The sequence below is a fragment of the Paramisgurnus dabryanus genome, chromosome 14, assembly GCF_030506205.2.
Source record: "Paramisgurnus dabryanus chromosome 14, PD_genome_1.1, whole genome shotgun sequence".
Classification (NCBI taxonomy): Eukaryota; Metazoa; Chordata; class Actinopteri; order Cypriniformes; family Cobitidae; genus Paramisgurnus; species Paramisgurnus dabryanus.
In genome coordinates, this window is record NC_133350.1 from 36,273,497 (window position 1) to 36,296,994 (window position 23,498).

At 41.0% G+C, this 23,498-nt stretch overlaps 1 long non-coding RNA gene across 3 annotated transcripts; it reads right to left on the reverse strand.

The window, feature by feature from the left end:
• Positions 1-17,729: 17,729 nt before the first annotated feature.
• On the reverse strand, positions 17,730-21,752 carry LOC135758174 (uncharacterized). Of its 3 annotated transcripts, XR_010536474.2 has the most exons (6): positions 20,270-21,752; positions 20,139-20,160; positions 20,007-20,028; positions 19,874-19,895; positions 19,741-19,762; positions 17,730-19,630 (listed from the first exon to the last, which is right to left on the reverse strand). It is a non-coding gene; the product is annotated as an uncharacterized lncRNA (long non-coding RNA). The 3 variants fall into 3 exon arrangements; XR_012335053.1 differs by having other exon boundaries at positions 17,730-19,315; positions 19,462-19,630; positions 20,007-21,752; XR_012335051.1 differs by having other exon boundaries at positions 20,007-21,752.
• Between the last annotated feature and the right edge of the window lie 1,746 nt (positions 21,753-23,498).

Here is a 23,498-nt window from a genome sequence, read left to right on the forward strand (position 1 = left end):
GAGGCCTTTGTCAAACAATTCAGTCAGCAATGGTTTATGTTTTCCGCGGGAAAATTCAACACAGGGCGTCGCAATTGAGCACACAATTAATTTACAGCGGAGAATAGTTTTACATTACCAATTTATTCGAATACTTTGTGGATATAATTAACACAAAACTAAATAAACTGAAAAAGACCGCAGTAAAGTCCATTTATCTTTAAAACACGAACCGAGCGAGCGAGCAGAATTTGTCATAATAGATACATACATATCTATGAAAGTTAGTAATAAGAGAACCCACCCATTCAGAGGAACAGTATGATTGGTCAGTTTTTCTGTCACTCAAAATGAGTTACAGCTGGACCACTAATCGCAGGCCGTTTCTGAATCCGAAGGTTACAGACTGCGTAGGTCAGATATGCAGACTGCATGCGCCATTAACCCTGGTTTGTTTAAGTTAACCAAGTATTACATTCGCAAGTCATGCGCATATTACAACAATTTACGATTAACTAAGAATAAAAGTCAACTTGTTAATATTGTGAAATAAGACAGTCTTGATGACGAATGCATCCTAGATATGCAACCTCATAAGGTCCTAAAGCTGAAGTTACGAACAAACCCAGTTCATATTAATCCTTATTGTAATTAATATTTACGAATTACAAACAAATTATACAAAGAAACACTGCTTATAGACTTATAAGACCAAAGATTGCCCGTTAAATTTACCCGAAATGAATTTTATCCACAGTTTAAACACTACATTGATGTCTCAGCCAACGAGGATTTTCAGCAAGACTGGCCTAGATGAGGCGCCATTGTCCGGTATATATGAGCGCTGAGCGCTCGCTGATTATCTGGAGCTCCCATCGCCAAAAACTCGAAGGAAATGTTTAAATAGGCGATATCTTTATGAACCTACTGCAGATTCTTGTTTAAAAAACATACATTCTCGACTGAAATGCTTTCAAAACTTTAAATTTTGGCACAATAACAGAAATATTTCCTAAATCCGTCTGCTCAAGACCTGCATATCAACCCGGAATGGTTTTAAAAAAACAGCTCATTTGTATTACGTTGGATTCATTCAGTATTCGCTACATTCGCAGATACACAATAAGAATAGCTAAATCCTTCACAAAAACAATACGTTGTTTTTATTCCAGTAATTTTAAAGGAATTTTAACACAAAAAAATTACCAAACTACATGAAATTAATTTTATTAAATAAAGTTTACATATTCAATTTCATCAAATCTACAAGCCTGCAGAATGACTTTTTACAGTGTAATACAGTATTAAAAGACTGTCTGCTAAACCTGTAATGTGAGGATCCCCAACCAGTGCCGGCGCCAGACGAGCGCTGATGAGGGGGCGTCTAAAATACCAGAGGGGGCGATCACATGAATGCATAATTCCCCCAGCTAGAAAATACATAGGTTTGGTACATTAAGTTTTAATGTGTTATAAGTAAACATCTCTGTAATACAACCACAAAAATTACAGCTATAGTGAGCAACGTACAGAGCTCTGAACAATACAACAACAACAACAAACCGCATACCTAAGGTTATATATTAGCACAAAACTGCTCATTTGAAGTTCAGAGGTAGTGGCAGTTGCTGTAGTTTCTTTTTAATCCATTTTCGAATGTCCATTGTGAATGTCCATTATAAAACCGTTAACTTGCAAGGATGCTGAAGAACATGAACATCTGAACTTTTCAAAACTATGTACAGTCTGGCTGAAGTTCATGGTGCCAGAATTGACTTAATGACAGCCGAACATTTGGATCTGTGCACCTGAAATGCTCCGATAATTCATCCACGCCACGGCATTAATTGTCACGTGACAATCCGGAGTCCGGTTTGCAGAACTGCAGTGCTATTTTCCATATATCAATTGCTAGGCCCAGGTCACTCTCCCACTCCTGTCTGTAACTTTTTATATACTTTCCCACTTCGACATCTTGATTTCCCATTGAGACTCAGAATGCGGGCTCATTGTCGGCGTGCGTCAAGCCGTCAAAACAAAAGCTTGTTCAACTTCATGCGCTGCTGCAAGAACCAACAGCCGGATGACGTCAAAGTACCGCGAGAACGATTCGATAAATCATACTAAGGGTCATTTCGTCTCACTCTTGCGGCATTTTGACATATTCGCCTGACAGTTCTAGCGGCGCCGCATGAAGTCGAACAAGCCTAGACACATGGAGTGGGCGTGTGTCACGGTAGAATACATGCACACTTGTTTTTTTGTTTTGTTAAATAATAAGACTATAAAATTCACTTTAGGAAGACATTACACAAGGCAAATGTGATTTTTAAATAGCACATTTTATCATTAAAATCCCATTCAACATTAATGGTGATCTGAGGGGGCGGGATAGTGCCAGTGAGGGGGCGACGCCCCCTTACGCCCCCCGTGGCGCCGGCCCTGTCCCCAACAGACGTTCTATTGACTGTATGTGTGTTTGAAAGTTAATGTCTAAGTGCACTATTTCGTGCAAAACCTCTTTTGAAAACCTCTGTTAAACTGAATTAAATGACTTTTACGTGACAGTGCATTGTTTTTAAAGTGAAAGCCGGCTGTCACATTATTGGTTGTAATCAGTGGAAAAAACGTTTATAGTAGTCAGGGGCGTAAGGCACCAAATTTTTTTAAGGGGGTAATGCACATTTCACACGAACGTTCAACGTTTGAGTGAATTATTATCAACGTCCATTAATAGAATACATTAAAACTAGGGGCGGGACTTTAACGCGTTAATTAAGATTAATTAATTACACAAAAAATAACGCGTTAAACATTTTTAACGCATTTTAATCGCACTTATTTTTGCACCGCGGAACATTTCTCATTGGATGAGTTTCGGCGGAGCGATTATACTGGAGCACCAACTAGCGTTCATGACTTCAGACAACAACAAACCACAGTGAACATGAACAAAGAAGCTGATGAGATCACTTTGGTTGGCCCCGTGGATGGGAAATTCTTTTATAAAAAACGAACCGATGGAAGCGTCGATAAGAGCATGGTAGTGTGTAAGCTATGCAACAAGGAATTCACATATCACCGCAACACATCGAGACGAAATATGTTCGTCAACGACCTTTTTTTCCATGACTAAGACGAAACGATGACGAGACTACACACATATTCAAAAACGCTGACTAAGACTAAATTAACATGCATTTTTGTTGACGAAAAAAGACGAGACTAAAATGTTTTGCATAAAATAAAAACTAAGATAAAATCTCTCTTCATTTTCGTCTTCAATCGTCTCTACTACATTTTATGCAATGAGGTCATATTTAAATGTGAATTCATTCATAAAAAGACTGCGTGCTCTTATTATGAAACTGCGCGCGTCTGTCATAACTCCAGACAAGCTCGCGCTGCTGAAATCTCCATGCTAAGTGTTCACAATGTAACATCCATTAGCAGTTAGTCTACAAACGTATTACATATGAGAAATATTGATATGTTTCCATCGGATTTTTGTAATCTTCATATGGTTTTTCAACAATTGCACGCAGCGCGATTCTACTATGGAAAAGGCATACGCGATCAGGTCAGTAAGAGTCTCGTGTGTAAAATGAGCCCACACACATTATGATTAATATTTCACAAACAGCTAAAAAGTTTAGCATTTTTTCAGCATTGTGTTGAAGTTTTTGTGTCGTATTCTCGTGTACCTGTTGTCTTCAGTAACTTAGACGGCTTGTCTTTCTGATCCACATTCGCTATTTACCAACATTGTTGATAATCTATACCTTATATTATTCAAGTATTCTGAATGTACAGTATATTGTGAGGACAAAAGCTTATTATTAGTAACTGATCGCTGTCTGGGTGCTTTCCTATCGCCCATCACTGAATGAATGGTGACGCAATTTACACGCAATAGAGATACGTCACCGCCATTAACAAAGTTGCATACAACAAAAATCATTCAACAAGTGTAACCAATATTTGAGATGTGTGTAACCCTATTTGACTAAAATGGTTATCAGAAATAATCTCAGAAATAATTTCTTTTTAGAAAGACAAAAATGTTTTAACTAAAACTTGACTAAGATATATTAAGTCTTCTTTTGACTAAAATTACCGTAAAACTTCAAATAATAGCCAGGGCTTTTATTTTCCCAAACCTATCGTCACACCAGGCGTCTATAAGAGACAGGCTTTTAATTTAATTGTTCCAGCATGACAGCAGGAGGTTACCACATATTACGTTTTATTTATAATTTGAATGTGTTTAACAAATTAGTTTGTGTAAGTATAACAGTCTTAAATTATTGGCAGCATAAATAAAGCAAATGAGGATATGCTTTTTATTGGTTGTTGCGTGAAATCTTACCCAGATACAACAGTGCTATTTTCTGATTGGCTATTGTGTAGCCTCTTTCTTTTTTTTGGATGGGCTCGCTCGACTAGAACTCCAGGGGAGACGGCTTGATAGAGAGAGCAGTGCGGTCAGATACATTTTGGGCGCTGCAGCATATTAAATATGCTAAATAGTGTTTCCGCTTGAGAAATACAAAGTGTGGCGGAAAAGTCCCGACTCTCCCGATTGCCACTTCGCTACTGTCATCATCACTTCAAACCTGACGACGAACCTTGTTGTGTTTTCATAGTGATGAGTAACGGAATAACTGCGTCTGTCACGTGACATCTACCGGTAAGCAAAACTTTAGCGTGTGCAATCTGCACCATAGAACTGGCTTAAACAGACAATCTGACGGGTTTTAGAAGATTAAATACAGCCCGAAACTAAAAAACAGACCAGGCCTTTATTTGAGACAGGCGTTTATTTACCAAACCTGTCCTCACACCAGGCGTCTAAAAGAGACAGGCGTCTATTTGGGACTCTGCTATTATTTGAAGTTTTACGGTAGACTAAAATAACAAGACTTTTAGTTGACTAAAACTAGACTAAAATGACGAGACTTTTAGTCGACTAAAACTTGACTAAGATACCTTGAGTTGTCTTTTGACTAAAACTAGACTAAAATGATGAGACTTTTAGTCGACTAAAACTTGACTAACAAAAAAAGATATGCACAAGACTAAGACTAAGACTAAATTAAAAATAGGTGACAAAATTAACACTAGTGCAGCCCTTGTCGTGTGAAGACCATCGACTCTACCTGCGCGACTCCACCGAGCAGAGACACCGACAGGGCACTTGAGTATTGCACTTTTTGTACAAACTTTTTCTATTTATCTATATAGCACTCTTTTTCCTCTCTTGTACATTTCCTATTCTTATAATTTTACTATGTGCTTTCAAATCTCTACTGTCATTACAACTCGTAAATCTGTTGTATCACGTCGCCGCGGGAGAAATATTAATAAACTCCGCACTCTCCCACCTTCCACTATTGCCTCACTCTCTCTTCCGATTGGCTTATGGAACTGCCAATCTGCTGTCAACAAAGCAGATTTCATAACTGCCATTGCCTCACATTTTGGCCTTTCTGTTTTAGCACTTACAGAGACATGGATTAAACCAGAGGACACTGCCACTCCGGCTGCCCTCTCCAACAACTACACTTTCTCACACAGTCCTCGCACAACAGGAAGGGGTGGAGGAACTGGTCTGCTCATCCCAAAGGACTGGAAATTCCAACAGCAAACCCCCTCATGTGACAGCAACTCTTTCGAATCGCATATTGTTACTATCAACCACCCTACTAAAATGCATTTTTTAGTTATCTATCGCCCCCCAGGTCAATTTGGACACTTCTTGGAGGAGTTAGACGTACTTCTGTCTTCATTCCCTGAGGATGGTACTCCTTTAGTAGTACTTGGTGACTTCAATATCCACCTGGAGAAACCACAGGCAGCTGACTTCAACACCCTGACTGCGTCGTTTGACCTCAAGCGAGTCCCTACTTCACCAACACACAGGTCTGGTAATCTTTTAGATCTTATCTACACACGCTGTTGTTCTACCTACCACACCCAGGTCACCCCACTTCACACATCTGATCACTTCCTAATTACTCTCGACCTCGACCTGACTCCCCCTGTCGCTACACACGATCCCCCATTGGTCACGTTCAGGCGCAACCTGCGCACGCTCTCTCCCTCCCGCTTATCCTCTGCGATTGCTTCCACGCTGCCCGCTCCCAGCCAACTCTCTCTGTTAGATACTGACAATGCCACTGACACACTTTGTTCCACTCTTACATCCTGCTTAGACACATTATGCCCTCTGAAATCTGGATCGGCCCGGGTCACACCTCCTGCTCCTTGGCTAACTGAGGTTCTCCGTGAGCATCGCTCCACACTCAGGGCTACAGAGAGGAAGTGGCGCAGATCGAATGATCCTTCTGATCTCTGCCTCTATCAGTCTCTTCTTGCCTCCTTCTCCAAGGATGTCTCCGCTGCAAAGACCCTATACTACCATTCAAAGATTAACAACTCACCTGACTCTCACACTCTCTTCAAGACCTTCTCTACCCTTCTTTGTCCCCCTGCCCCTCCACCTTCATCCGACCTAACGGCTGATGATTTTGCTTCCTTCTTTGTGAAGAAAACGAAAACTATTAGCAGTCAGTTCTCCGAGCCGCCGCTTCTTGCGCATTTTCAAATCCCTGAGACATGCTCCCTTCCCTCCTTTTCTCTCCTATCCGAAGCAGATGTTTCCAAGGTCTTGGCTTCTAATCATCCGACTACCTGCCCGCTAGATCCCATACCCACCCATCTCCTCCAGGCCATCTCTCCGTCTGTTATCCCTGCTCTCACTCACATTATCAATTCATCCCTTTCCACTGGCACCTTCCCTGTAGCATTTAAAGAGGCCCGGATAACCTCGCTGCTGAAGAAACCCACTCTCAATCCTGCTATGCTAGAGAACTACAGACCCGTTTCTCTTCTTCCCTTCATTTCCAAGACTCTTGAACGCATTGTGTACGCAGCAATCAGTCTGGATTCAAAAGTGGTCACTCCACTGAGACTGCGCTGCTCTCAGTCATTGAGGCCCTAAGGCAGGCAAGGGCAGCCTCCAAATCATCTGTGCTGATCTTACTGGATCTATCTGCAGCGTTTGACACAGTCAATCACCGCATCCTCCTGTCGACTCTCATGTCTATGGGTGTCACTGACACAGCGCTTCTATGGTTCAAGTCGTACCTCTCAGATAGGTCATTTCGGGTATCCTGGAGAGGTGACGTCTCCGAACCCCAACGTCTTGATACCGGGGTCCCTCAAGGCTCTGTGCTTGGACCGCTGCTCTTTTTTGATATACATGACATCCCTGGGCTCTGTAATTCGGAAACATGGCTTTTCCTACCACTGCTATGCCTCTGCCCGCATCTCGGCATGCCTGAGGGACATCTCACTCTGGATGAAGGATTACCATCTCCAGCTAAACCTTGCGAAGACAGAACTGCTTGTCATCAAATATTCAGCACAACTTTTCCATTCAGCTAGGTTCCTCGACCATCACGCCTTCCAAGACGGCCAAAAACCTGGGAGTGGTCATTGATGATCGGCTTAGCTTCACGGAGCATGTTGCCAGCACCGCTCGCTCTTGTAGATTCATCCTCTACAATATTAGGAAAATTAGACCTTTCCTAGATGAGCATGCTACGCAGGTCCTGGTCCAAGCTCTTGTCCTGTCCAGGCTGGACTACTGCAATGCGCTACTGGCAGGACTTCCAGCCTGCACGACCAAACCCCTACAGATGATTCAGAACGCAGCGGCAAGAGTGGTCTTCAATGAGCCAAAGACGGCGCACGTCACTCCTCTCTTTGTCAAGTTACACTGGCTTCCTATAGCAGCCCGCATCAAATTTAAGGCTCTGCTCCTGGCCTTTAAAACCACCACTGGGTCAGCACCCCCTTACCTTCGCTTGCTTATAGAGCCTTATGTACCCTCTCGATCACTGCGCTCTGCCACCGAGCGACGGCTTGTGGTACCATCTCAAAAAGGGAAGAAAACACTAACTCGTACCTTCTCAGGAACTGTCCCACAACTGTGGAATGATCTGCCGGTCGTGACACGATCAGCACGATTCTTTAGTTACCCTTCTCTTTATCTCTTTCTCTATTTACCTTCCTCTTTATCTAAAAAAAAAAAAAAAATACTAACATACCCTTGATGAGACTATTTCCAGTGCACTTATGTATTGCTGTTCTTATGTTGCCATAATTGCTTCTATTGTTTACCTCACTTGTAAGTCGCTTTGGACAAAAGCGTCTGCTAAATGACTAAATGTAAATGTAAAACTGAGTGAAAAATATGCTTTTACTCTGACAACTCATTTTAACATAACATTGATGCACTCATCTGTTACGTCTGTGATTAGCTGTAATGATCAACACTGCAAAAACAGGAAATAAAATTAATCTTTTGATGGAACATAAGAAAATGTATATATGTTGTAATTGCTGTAATTCTTATTGTATTTTCACACTTCAATTTAATTACATTGAAAGCATGCAACTGAAAAAAGCCTATAAAACATTTCCAGTGTTTCCCACAGATCTGAAATTTACTTGTGGTGGTAGCTGGTGAAAAGGGCGATCATTATTATCCACCGACAAAAAAAGGTCTACTATACATGTAACAAAGAACTAATAATGTGTGACACAACACAATACTTTGATTTATAAAACATTCATATTTATTTCACATTATAGTTCATTAATCTAACCACCCCAAACTTTTTTTGCCATAAACAAAGCTGACACTGTTTGTCAAAGCACCACGAAAACACTTTATGTTTTTGCACTGATATATGAAGCAATTTGATGACCCCTTTTATCAAACTCAATTATATACAATACTATGTATACTATAGCCTATATAGACAGTGCAGGTCTATAGATTATAAATGTAACTGATGTTATAATGTTATAACTTCTATAAGATGCACTTTTACTGCTTCTGCTTTCTATTTCTCTTTTGCCGATTAAAAAAAGCTTAATCCACTAATTATTTCAGATTTAAAAGTCTACTTGCTGTCCCGATGACAGACTTTACATTACAGCTTTGCGTTTTTTATATCCTGAGTCAGCTAGAGCTTTGCTCATTCAGTATTAGCACTGCTTTTTGCTACAATCTCTGTGCAAACTGTTTAGATTTTAGTAAAGATATTGTCTATTGAAAATGAAGCGGCGCGTGGTCGTGACAAGAGCCAGTTGCTATCGCCATAGAAACCGGAGGCACGCTAAAACAGCACTCGAGCTTTAGCGCGGTAGCGCTCACGGCCGTTCTCCGATCGACTCGGGTTTTACACACAATATTAATCAGACTTGGGACCCGAAGTAATGAACTAGGACCGACCCGGACCCATCTGACCATTTAAAATATAAACCCGGAACCGTACGGGTCCCGCGTCCTCAGTGAAGAAAGACCTCTAATGGTAAAACTCTGCTCAAGTTCAGAAACATGAAAGGATACAATGTGACACTGAGGTTGCTTCGCGTCGCGCCCAATTCACTGAGAAACAGAGAGCACGTGAACGGACACTCAACCGGAGAGACACAACGTGCTTGCACGCAAAATGAAGACAACTTAGATGCTATAAACACATATGCACATAAGCATATGCGACCATTTTGGTCGCAGTGTGTTCGGCTGCTCCGTATGTGCTGCTGCAGTTGATCCAGTTTGCCGCGCTGGATGATGAGTTTATGACGCGTGCATCATCTTCACGGTCACCCGACCCCCACCTCTCCTCGCGCTCTCTCTCTCTCTCTCTCTCTCTCTCGCGCGCTCTCTCTCTCGCTCTCTCTCTCTCTCGCGCTCTCTCTCTCTCCAAAACACGGGTCATCCAGTCGAGTTCAGAAAATACGGAAATTCGTAAAGTGATTTTTTTTACCTGGGCGGGTCGCAATTTACCTGGGCGCAGCGCCCAAGTAGAGCCTATGTATGGGAAACACTGATTTCATATAAAATTATTAGAGGAACCTGTTTTGCATCAAAGTCAGAGCATATGAACCTCTAGGGGTGAATCTAGATATAAACATTTAACAGACTTTGAACCATCATCTTTGTACACAAGTAGGGTAAACTGAACATTGCAGAAGCTGCTGTGTTTTGAAATTGTGGCACGCGTTTGTGATATCATTTTTAATTTGATCAGATATCAAAATGCAGCACCAGCAACAACGCATCCGCGATTGTGTACAATGATCGCACCAGAGCTGTTCTGTTGCGTGTGGATTTATATAATTCATTAATAATTAATTGCGTCCAGAATGAAGCACCTGAAAATGTCAGTGAAGTGAAAAATTATCAGTGATTTTGAGAGGTTGCATGCAAAAATCTGAGGGAGCACAAGGACACCTGTATTGTAATAAGTATTGTAATACTTATGCGCTTGTTTTGGGCTTTTGTGTCATGAATAAACACACAATCAGAGGTGTAAAGTACTTGAGTAAATGTACTTCGTTACTGTACTTAAGTATTTTTTGGGCTACTTTGTACTTGTACTGAGTATCAAAAATATAGGCAACTTTTACTCTCTACTCAATTACATTTTTGATCGGGTATTTGTACTCTTTACTCCACTACATTTGAAATGACACTTAACGTTACTCGCTACATTGTTTATTCGTCAAATAAAAACGAGACGAAAGTGTCAGAGGGTGATGATGGATAGAATCTGTGGTCGCGGGGTTACACGCACATTTGGCGCTGCGCAGAGCAATCGTATGAAATCAAAGTACTGCGAGAGCGAATCAAATGCATATGGAGAAGTCTGGTCTCGCGGTACTTTGATGTCAAACGCTGAATGGCTTGCGTTGAGCCACCGTAGCGGGACATCTGCGTGCTGCGTATGTCATAAACTGTGGAGAAAAGTTCGCGTCTGGTCTGAGAGAAGAGATAAAGAGCTGACATATGGATGCATATCACATTTGCTTCAGTCAAGGGACCCTTTGTTAAACATGTGATGCTACAATCAAAGCAAAAGTGATGCGCGATTGCAGGAGAGTCATCCCGCAACTCAAAGGCAAGCACAAATGTTTACTCTGATGCTACTTTATCAGCTAGCATGAGCTGGTAAGTTTCATAACTTGATATAACTTACTATATAAGCCAAAATAAACCAGCGAGGTCCTGTACTGATTGCCTGAGTAACTTGAGTACATTATAAGATTGATAATAAGTGTACAATTTCACTGTCCTCACATTTAATCAAGTATGCTGTAATGTATTTACTGTAAAGAGGGATGCATGACGGAAGAAATGTAGTGCATTTAATGTGAGATAGTGGTGTTACGTACTACATGTGTTTACAATTAATCTTTCAAATGAACAACTTCACGTTTTTAATATGCATTATCATATTTCTGTTAGTGTAATTTTAGTTTACTGGAATTTTTTAAATATTAAAATTATATCTTTTTTAGGATAGGCCTATATAAGAATATTTGGTAACACTTTACAATAAGGTTCATTAGTTAACAGTAGTTAATGTATTAACCAACTTCAACAAACCATGAGCAATACATTTGTTACATTATTTATTCATCTTTGTTAATGTTAGTTAATAAAAATTTAAGCTTTAATTGTTTGTTCATGTTAGTTCAGAGTGCATTAACTAATGTTAACAAGATTTTAATAAAGTATTAGTAATTGTTGAAATTAACATTAACAAAGATGAATAAATGCTGTATAAGTGCAGTTCACTATTAGTTCATGTTAACTAATGTAGCTAACTAATGTTAACTAATGAACCTTATTGTAAAGTGTTACCATATATTTATATCACAAAGTTAGGCTATATATTTTTCAGCATGGCACATTCAAGTACACAATGACACTAGACTAAAATTAAATGGGTTTAAATTAAATTTAATGTAGATTTCTAGACTAAAATCTCATGGCATTTAGTTGAATAAAATTAGACTATAACTAAATCAATTCAGATGACAAAAATATGACTAAAACTAAATTAAATTTTAGTCAAAAGACTATGACTATGTTTAATCTGTGTTTGTTCTGCCAGGTCAAAATTTTGAGGTGTTTGATTTATTTTCTATATTAAGAAATAAAACCGCATAAATAAACTTTCTTAGTTTTCACTGCCCAGACCTACAATGTCTCTTTGTGTTGAGGACTAGTGCATCTTTGAGCCAACATTCAGTACGAGTAAAAATACTTGAGTACTTTTAAATTGGGTTACTTTAATACTTTTACTCAAGTCGTATTTAAATTGGTGACTTGTAACTTGTAGTGGAGTAATTTTTACAGTAAGGAATTTGTACTTTTACTCAAGTATGGCTTTAAGCTACTCTTTACACCTCTGCACACAATGGGTGGATTGCACCAACAAGGATCAAATTAAGCCGAGTTTAGAGCTAATCTAGGGTTTGTTGATCACAGTTTCATTTTAATTTGAGTTGTGTTGCACCATTTAAATGTAAACACAGATTAACAAATCTTAGATTAAAACAAAGCTGTATTAAACATTAATCTGTGATTTATTTGTCAGCCATGATGAATTTGCCGATGTAATTAAACAGCAACAATGTTGATGTTGTCATTCAAAAAGGAAATGTAATTTTTGTATTATACTGTAAATCACTACCTACATACATCGGTATATACGCAGACGTGCATTTAACCTGGACCACCCCGAGGAGTTCCCAGAGGCCCCCAAAGAACAGACAGACACTGAACTTAAAACGTAACTATTTGAATTTTATTAAATTAGTTAAAAGAGTCTAAAAATAGTCTCTCTCCTTCAGGCCCAACATGACGAATGGACAACAGGCAGGCTTGCAGAAAGGGGGTTTTCTTCGACGGGCGGCAGCGGTGAGTATTGAGAAGGGGGCTTTCTTGGTGCTTTCTTCGTTGGGCGGCAACGGTGAGTATTCGGAAGGGGCTTTACTCTACAGGTAGACAATGGTGAGTGGGGAAGGTTATGACAGTCTCGCCCAGTCCTGCAATATACAATCCAATGCTCGTTAATGGTACACTTCGTCTTTCAAATCGACCAGTACTCACAGCCAAGGCCAGGGTACGGACATCAGCAACACACGTGCTCCTCACACTCTGGCAGTGGTCAATTTCATTCCACGGCTATTCACAAACGTAGTTATCCACAGCACACACACCGGATTCCAATAACTTACAGTGACATAAGGCCTCTATTCCGCTACCCTGACAGAGTTCCGTCTACTGGCGTTGGGGCGGCTAAAAGCAGCATTGGGAGAAAATGTACATAAATATAACTTTTAGACCATTTGGCCTTCCATACTCCTTCCTCCTTCTCGACTATGTCGCCTCGATACAACAGGACTGGAAAATAGAACAGAGGGTTCGTTTTCCATTGTTTCAGTGGGAGGGATGTAGGCAGCGACAGGCCAGCTCGAAATGGCCCAACACAGCGTGGGGGAGAGAGGGGAGGAGAGACAATCATGGTGGCACCGGCCTCAAGATAATTCCTTACAAAAACTGCTATGAACAAGAGCAGCACTTCTAGCTTCAGGGAGATAATAATGGAAAGGGTCGCCACCAACATACAGATAGAGAATAGTCAAACACTTACAGGATTTAGCTTCACTTCTACGAGTATTCAATCCTCAAACATCGTAAGCAGGACGATATAACACTGCATGAAAAGTGGAATTTTCGTCAGAATGTGGCACTGTAGATTGTTGTGAAACTCCAAGTTTACGACTGCGCACGACAATTTGCAGCCAACACCGAAAACTGCCGTAAGTTGTCAGAAGTTGACGTGGGTCTTGCTTGGAAGTTGTCCCCCCTTCCCCTAATTTTAGGGGAGGCTTTAACATGTAAATGAACATGCTGTGAGCTATACAAATGCAAATCAGGGTAGCAGCTGGGGGAGTTTTACTCAGGTGACATTCTGAGAGGTTTTAAACTTTGATTTTAAGAAAATCTCTGGTATTAGTATAGCCAAATTACAGACTCTTAAATTGTAGCTTGAATTTATTTATTTTCAAAGTATGCTACACTGTTAACCCAGATATTGTCTTAATGATGTAAACATTACTTAACATTTTGAGTTTTGGACATATACTTAAAAATATATTATACACAGCAAAATCCCCAGTGTTAAATTAACACTGCTCTATTTTGTTGACTCTTTTTCTGGAGAAAGTAATACTAAAATGAGGAAGAAAGCCAAATTATTAAATGCAATAGATGAAATCACCATATATAGATAAATGAACACTATCATCATCTATGTTTGAAAACTAAAATTACAAAGTAAGTCACCATTGCTCCGATTAGTGTTTCCTTTAGTTGGGTGCTTGGGTCTTGAAATTTAGTGTTAGTTTTCTTCTGCTAATTGTGGCAGTGTGTTTATAAAACACATCTGTTAAAGCAGAGGAAGATGAGAGAAATAAGGTCTATTATTATTACTATGTTAATTAGTATGAAAGTATAAGTCTTGGGATTCAATGATATCATAAAAAAGTAATCACTGAATATAAGTGTTTAATTTATGTTCTGCCAACCCTGTGAGGCTCTCATGAAATCCAACAGCGCTGTAAAAGTCCACATACCCTGAAGAGTTAAATATTGTTTACCCAAATCTAATCTGTGGTGTTAGTCAGACACACTGAGACATCAACAATCAGTCTATAAAACACAATCATGGTGACAATCAACAACAAAGCTTCATGCCGCAATGCATGCTGGGTACCAGGATTGTAGAAAACTCAATCATAAATCCCATCATGCATTGCAACATGACAAAAATTTAGCAACTTTCTTACCATTAACTGTCACCATTGTTGAGATTTGTATCAGAAATCATGAAGTCTCTCTTAAGCAAAAAACAACAACAACAACAACAAAAACACACTAAAGCATTACAGCAGTCTTATTCAATACAATGTCATTTGCGTAGAGCTTCTTTATATGCCTGTTTCTTCATAATTAATTTGTGATCAAATTTTTCAATGATTTTTAGAGTAGAATATAATAAAAATAAACTGAGAAGGTCTGGAAGGTTTTCCCTCTACAGGAAGCAATGAACAAGTGGTCTTACTAAAACATTGTTGCTATTGCTAAAAGAGGAGAGTTAGATCAGTGAAGGTCAAGGGACAAATGCAAACTAAATGAAACACTAATCACCGTAATGGTGACTTCCAATGAACTCATAACAAACACAAACTTAAGATTTAATGTGATACATTTTGTGATAAATGTCTTTTTGACTTGTGAGACATCACATCAGAAAGAAGATTTGTCTACTAAATCACGTGTGTTGATGCTGGAATAGTTGAGCACTTGTATTTTGTTCTGACAGCTGTTTAGAAGTCAAACTTATCCATTTAGAAAATAACTCTGCAAGCTATCATTTTATTTTTCAAACAGAGATGCTGATAGAGAGTTAAAAAACACTAAATCAGTGTTAAAACTTGAAAGATTGCAGCTTTTGGAGGCATTCTGTCATGACTGGGAACAGGAATCAGGACGCACACGCAGGGTTCACATGAAATAAATAACATTTAATATAAAACGAACCGAAACAAAACACGAGGAGTAAAAAAGCAACACCGGAACATCCAATACAGAGAACAACAGGAACAGACATGGAACGGCGACAATGACAATGATCCGGCGACAGGTGAGAAACAGACAGCAGTATAAATACACAACACTTAACAGGGAACAGGTGTGATGAATCAGTCCGTGAATTGTCCAGGTGACGTAATCGGAGACACAAACAAAACATGACATGGATCATCGTGACATAACCCCTCCCTCTACGAGTGGCTACCAGACACTCACATAAACACAAAACAAAAACAAAGTCTGGTAGCGAGAGTCCAAGGGAGGGGTGGAGGGCTTGGGGACCCTGGCGAAGCCGGCAGCCGCCGGGATGAGACCAACAAGAACGGTAGGCCGGACTGCGCCAGGTGAACCGGAGCGATCGCTCCGAGAACCGAGGCAGACGAATTACCCCCCTCCTGGGAATCGCCGACGATCAGCTGCCCCCGGAAGTCATCTCCCATCCCCTCGCGGAAACGGAGACCCTCTCTCAGTAGCCACCCCGGGGAAATGATCGGGCATGGTCCGTTCCAGATCCCCCTGCGAGCAGGATGGTGGTCCTCCGAGGGACCGTCGACGACGACTCAACCGTTGGGGGACCGCCTGGGCCAATCCTCCTCCCGCATGCTCGCAGGAGCGAGCGATCGCTCACGGTGGTCCCCAAGAGACATCGGGGCTGATGGGGAATGAACCCCGATGTCACTACTCCCCCTCGACGAAACTCCTGGGGGAGCCGCCCTCCGTGAACCCGCTGCGTCCAGTCTGGCCGGATCATTCTGTCATGACTGGGAACAGGAATCAGGACGCACACGCAGGGTTCACATGAAATAAATAACATTTAATATAAAACGAACCGAAACAAAACACGAGGAGTAAAACAGCAACACAGGAACATCCAATACAGAGAACAACAGGAACAGACGTGGAACGGCGACAATGACAATGATCCGGCGACAGGTGAGAAACAGACAGCAGTATAAATACACAACACTTAACAGGGAACAGGTGTGATGAATCAGTCCGTGAATTGTTCAGGTGACGTAATCGGAGACAAACAAAACATGACACGGACTAGCCGAGACACATACACCCAACAGTATTACAGGAAAACGAGTCATCAAAATAAAAATTTAGAGACAGGAAAATGTCCAAAATGTAATTGATTTGAATGACCAGCAGGTGTTCACCACTAATGTCTTAATTCTCACTTCATTATCTCATTAACTTTAACACTGATTCAGAGTTATATTTTTAACACCAGTCTTTTTTACCACCGATCTTGGTGTGGATTATATAAACACCAAATAGTGTTGATTTAACACTGGTAGAGTTAATTTAACACTGGGGATTTTCATGTGTACCCATAATCCTTTGTCCCTGAATATTATGATTATTTAAGCTTTTTTTTACAGAATTAAGAACTAATAAGAACTTTAAGGGGCGGTTTCCCGGACAGGGATTAGACTAGTCCTAGACTAAAATAAATGTAAGAGCTGTCCAAACTGAAAACAACTTGCACTGACATATCTTAAAATACATCAGTGCCCTTTGTTTTGCCTCAAAATGCACACAAGTAATGTTTTTAGTAAGGCATGGTTGTTAAAACAAGTTATATTTTATAATTAAACTAAGGCCTAGTCCTGGTTTAAGCTAATCCCTGTCCGGGAAACCACCCCCATCTACTTAAATATTTGTTAAAATGTCATAGAGGTTTATGCTTTAATATTATTCATGTTGTTTAGTTTTAGATGATAAATTACCATTTTTGTAAATGAAAGTCACCGTTCAGGTGATCAGTGTTTATTGACATAAACAGCACATTGTATTGTATTTTTCGCAGTTTTGTGTGTGTTTCAGTGGAGAATCAAGTTTATTCAATGACCGACTTAGTCATGAGTTTTGTGTTATAATACCATTTATAACACTAAGAGAATTATAATTATAAATGAATGAAAAATAGAAAATCTTTCAACTCAGTTAACTAAGTGGAGATGTTGGACAGAGTAATTCAAAATCATCTATAAGTTTAATGACAATCATTTATCAAAATATTTTATTCATCATTTATCACAATGCTTTCTTTTTTCCAATTTTTTTTTAACTATCCCTTTAAGTAGATTCAATTTGTCCAGGCTAACAGTATATATTAATATCTCTGTATGTCATTAGCAATAACCAATGTTAGGTAAAAAAAAGATACACAAAGCAATTTATTTCAACAATTTTAATTGTTTTAACAGAGTTTTAATCAGGCTCAATTTGTGCATTCTATGCAAACAACATCAAACAACATGTCAAACAACAAAATGTCTGTTTGGATGGTGTAACATCTGGCTGGACGTCAACTGGAGGTCTCTTCAGTCTGGGTCGTTAACGGTTTCATGCTGTGACCCTAGAATGAGTTTTGTCACCAGGTCTGCTCGGACTCTTTCATCAGAAGATCCTAATCTCCTGATAACACACATTTCCAGACCTATCGACTCCCTCTGACTGTTTTATTGTGCCAATCTAAGCAAATTAACACCTCAAAGCAAACTTCAAACCGTGGCCAGAGACGAAGCAGCCATGACACAAAAATGTGTCTGTAGTAGATCACAGCTAAGACCAAAATAAATTGGTTTAAATTGTATATATTATATATCCTTGTATTGCATGTTTGTATCTGTAATGTACCACTTCCTTGTAACACTATAGGGATGCTTTGCTTATCTTAGCATGTCTCATAATTCACATCTATGAGATTACTATTTGATGTGTGTTCAACCATACCTTGTTTACACTCTAAATAATCCCCTTTTCCTTTCCTGATCAATGATGTGCATCATCTTACCATAACTTATATCAAACTTGTTCAATATTAATCCAAATTATTATTGTAACAAATCCCTGGCATAGCACATCTATGCAAATGAGTCTGGTGAAACAAAGACAAAGTTTCCCTGCTCGATTAACACCCTTTTGGATTGGTCATCTGAACTTCAAGGGGTTGGCCCTAAGCTCAGGTTAAGAGGCCTGCACCTCAATTCATCACAGCTCACAGTTGGCCTATAGTTCTCAACGATATAGCTATAGCTCAGCTTCCGGCTGTGGGACCCCTATCCCTCTAGTTTCGGGTACCCTGCCACTTAGACTTAAACTTCAACTCCTACGGACACCTCCAAGGATTCCGTCATGTGCCCACAAACTCAGGAACTCTCTTCCTCGCATACGCGCCCATACAGCTGGACGTACACACGTGCCTCACAACAGCCAATGCAAGTATCGCTTGTTCATTCGCTGTAAAAAGTTATTGCCCCTTTTAATTAAGGTGATTCTTAGAGTTCTGATGGTTTGTGCAGAAGTTAAATCTATAGTGATATTGCCCTTCTTTTACTCTCTCTGAGAAGAGAGAAAGTGTGATCCTTCTTCGTGAGTATGAGAGGTGTATACTGATGTGTGTATGTTGAAGATATCAGGATATACGTGTGTATGAGTTCACAGCAACCATAGCAGCGGCCCCATTGCAGAGTTGTTTGGTGGGTGAGCCGAGGACTAAATAGCATTAGGAGCAAAGGATATCGCTACGGCTACGTCTCAATCTCTGGCTTCCTTCACGTTAACGCCCCGCAGATTCTTGGACCGGCTCCCCGAAGACCCTTGCCTGGCCTTAATGTTCACCGAAGTGTGTTGTGGGTGAGTCTGGATTTTACAGAGTGAGTGTGCACACGTGATTGTATTGCAGTGAAGTGCTGTGTACCTGTTGTCAGTTAGAACAAAGAAGATGCGGTGTGGCGAGTGAAGTGCCTGTCCATATTACGCCGTGTAGTGATACGGTTTTGGTGAACTAGTGAGACACTGCAGGTTCCCGGGTTCGACGGCGTACACCCCAGTGGTGACAGTGAAGAGAGAGGGTACAGGATATTGAGACTGCTTGTGAGTAAAATTCTGAATGTTGATGTATCTGTGGGTAAAGTTATCACACTGCTGAAGTTAATAATTACCTGTCACGGAGCCTCTTCAAAGGTGCGCCCCTGTCCAGAGTCCACGCATAAGCAGGAGAAGGCAGCGTTCGGCTCGACAGTGACCGCAGTATCTCCCCGGCAACATTCAAGCCCTGGAAAGGAAGACCACCGCAGGGCTTGCCCTCCGTGCCCCTCTACTAGTCACCAGCTGAAAGTAAGAGCGAAAACCACAGTTAAAGGTGAAGTGTGATCTTATGTTACAGCCTGAGCCCTCTAAGAGAGGAGAACGACGAACCAGTTTCCCTGAAGAGTACTTACCGTTTCCACTGCTGCCAGTCATCTGAAAGTAAGCACAAAAGTCACAGTTAAAGGTGAAGTGTGATCTTATGTTACAGCCTGAGCCCTCTAAGAGAGGAGAACAACGAACCAGTTTCCCTGAAGAAGTACTTACCGTTTCCACTGCTGCCAGTCATCTGAAAGTAAGAATAAAAGCCACAGTTAAAGGTGAAGTGTGATCTTATGTTACAGCCGGAGCCCTCTAAGAGAGGAGAACGACGAACCAGTTTCCCTGAAGAAGTACTTACCGTTTCCACTGCTGCCAGTCATCTGAAAGTAAGAATAAAAGCCACAGTTAAAGGTGAAGTGTGATCTTATGTTACAGCCGGAGCCCTCTAAGAGAGGAGAACGACGAACCAGTTTCCCTGAAGAGTACTTACCGTTTCCACTGCTACCAGTCATCTGAAAGTAAGAACGAAAATCACAGTTATAGGTGAAGTGTGATCTTATGTTACAGCTTGAGCCCTCTAAGAGAGGAGAACGACGAACCAGTTCCCTGAAGAGTACTTACCGTTTTCCACTGCCACCAGTCATCTGAAAGTAAGAACAAAAACCACAGTTAAAGGTGAAGTGTGATCCTACGTTACAGCCTGAGCCCTCTAAGGAGGAGAACGACGACCCCGGTCCACGAAGAGAACTCGCTGTAACCACCGCTAGCAGCTGGCTGTAAGGAGAAAGAGAGAGAAACAAATTGAAGTGAATTACCGAATAACGTTCCTGTGTTGCAGGCAATATCTGGATCATACTCCCCTGAAGTTCTGCCTCCAGGATACGGAGGGCGCCACAGATAGCAGGAACCCCCCGAGAGGCCAGAAGAGGCCGTTATTTTAAGTTCCCCTTTCCCCTCCCCTACTTATCTTTTAAATAATTTAAATAAAGTTTATTTTAATTCTACTCTCACCTTGTGCGTCTGGTCATTGGGGTGGCTTTGGGAACCTCCTCGAGGTGGAAACTAGGAAGGGGCGTGACCCTTTAACTATCTCGGGTCCGCTCCGACCTGTGACAGATACTCAGCAACACCATTAGACCATTAGAGATTGAAAAGCCCATTGTTAATATGGTCATTTGAGATTTAAAAAGAACATAATTAACATGGTCATTTCTCATCAATATGGCCATTTGAGTATGAAAATATTTGAAAACTGTAGTTGAAAAAGATCATGTGCATCTCAAACAGCTAGCTTTAGTGCAATGAACCAGTTAAGTACTTTGTGGGAACTTCATCCACTTCAACTTCATTTTAGGATTTTTTTTTATACTTCATAAAGTGTGTTTATACTTTAGTTGCTTTCATTAGTTAACTAACAGAAATTTGAGAGTGAAAAACAATCATGTGGGTGAAATATGTTAGGTTTTCCCATTTCAGCTCTGGATTAGCATGTATTGAACTTTATACTAGTATATCCAAATGTAATTTCATGCTTACCACATAACAGGAGATGTCCAGGAAAAGATGAATGCTTTGGTCATCTGCTGTTTCGTCTGAAAAACAACAAACAGAAGATACCGTTATGCTTTATATAATGCAATATTCCTATTCAATTAAAAATTACTATTAAAATAACAACAACAGTGATAATCAAACACCCCAGATAGCAATGAGTCGGCGGACCACCGGCGGTGCTCTGGAGGCAGTAAGCGTCATAAGGGCGTAATCGCAAACAGGTCTGACGGCGGACCGCCGGCGGTAGCCGCTTTTGCATAAATTAAGCAGTCGGTCGGCGGCAAATCGCAAGAAAGGGGAGTGACGTATTCGGCGGCAAACGTTTCATCCCCGCCAGCGGGACGCACCTATAGCCGACAGCTTAGGGCTGGCGGCAAAAAGAAGTCCTGCGGATATTTTTTGCTATCTGGGACATTTAACTAGACCAGGGGTCTCCAACCTTTTTGTGAGCAAGGGCTGCCACAATGGATAAAACATGCTTGAGGGCTACTTTTTGATATAGTATACTCAAAATGTTTTTGTTTAACTTGTTGATTTTATTTTATTTTACTTGTTGATATGTTTAAGTATTGTTTAAAATGTTAACATACCTAAAGCAAGCCAAGCTTATATAAAAAATATATAATTATGCTCACCGTTGTCTGAACTGCAATTCGCTGGGTGCATTTCTTCAAATTCTTCAATCACTTCTTTTTCTGGGTCCTCGGATTGCATTTCACTTTCACCAATCTCTCTAGCTCCAGTAAAGTTATCCTCCAGGTCTTTACACATGAGGGGACATCACTCACAGCGGGTTCATGACTGGATAGCAGCAGGCTCTGTACGTTATCTGACGTAGCCCTTTTGGATTTTTTTCTCCCAAACTCCATTTTTGAAATAGCGCTTTCTGTGGTCAAAATACTGTGTATGACACAGTTCAGTGTTGCAATGTTAACAGAAGCGCCGAGGTCGTTTCTTCAGTCTTGGGACTTCCATCTTTCAACTAAGGGTGCACTCACATTATCCAAACCAAATCAAACCATGCCCCAGCGCGATTGTCACCCCTCCCTACTCCCCCAGGTGCACGCACTCACACTGTACTTTGTATCGATTTGAGTCCGGGCGCGCTTTCGTCATAAAGATGCTATTGTTTTGAAAAAAGCAGGAAGTAAAGCGCTCTCTAAACACTGGAACCCACCGTAATGATAAGTCTGTGTTTTTTATTCGGAGTCGTTTGGTGCGCGATTACAGACAGCCCTCTCACATGTCATCATGTTGCTTAGTTGATCTGTCACGTGTGCAGCTCGGACATTCACGTAAACCCGCTGCTCGCATCAAAAGGTTTTTACGGAGGCAGATGAACGTGAGTGGTCGCGCAACTGACGTCTTCACCTTTTGAACCGCGCTCACACCACAGCCTTCCGTGTCTGAGCTCAAGTGAACCGCGCTCCGGCCCACCTCTGCAACTCGGCCGCGGCGCGATTAACCAATCCGCGCCCGAGCACGGAACAGAGTGATCACACTAGTCAAACAAACCAGGCTTTGGGCAGGGGCGGACTGGCCATCTGGCAAACCGGGCAGTTTCCCGGTGGGCCAACGTACTTTTTGGGCCGATACATCTCATATTTGTCTGAGCAGCCCAGTTAGTGTCTTTTTTTCTAGACAGACCGGCCAACTGACATTTAAGCAGCAGCCCATTGGTTATTTTTATTTAAACGACATTAAGCTGGCCCAATGACTGACCAGCAGAGTCATCATCCTTTCTTTTCCTAGATAGACCGGCACACTCACATTTAAGCAGCAGCCCATTGGTTATTTTTTTGAATGACATTAAGCTGGCCCAATCACCCCTTTGGTCTCTGTGCAAGCGAGCGTGCATCGTCGGTCAGTTCACGTGTCAAATTAGAGAGAGAGAAAAATCGCAAGAGAGGCGCAGAAAAACTGAGCGATAAAAAGAAGCAGGCTCTTAAGGCAGACGCTGCAAAATGTGTTAAAAAACACAAATGTTTTCTGCGGCAGCAGGACCTCCAACTCGAATCGCTGGTGATGATGGTGGCAGTGGTGGCACTGGCAGCACCAGCACGCAAAGTGTCAGTGAGGAGAGGGAGAGATACGAGGGAGAAGTGAGTGTATTGACTGCCGTAAGCAGAACTGCTTTCAAAACACAAGTCAAAAACACAAAATATGGTGATAAAGCTGAAATAAAATAATTGCACTCTTTGCTCTGTGACTATGAGAGTGTAACTGATTCATATATTTTCCATTGATTGTCTGTTTCAAAACGTATCATTTCTCTTCAAGCAAAATCAAACAATAC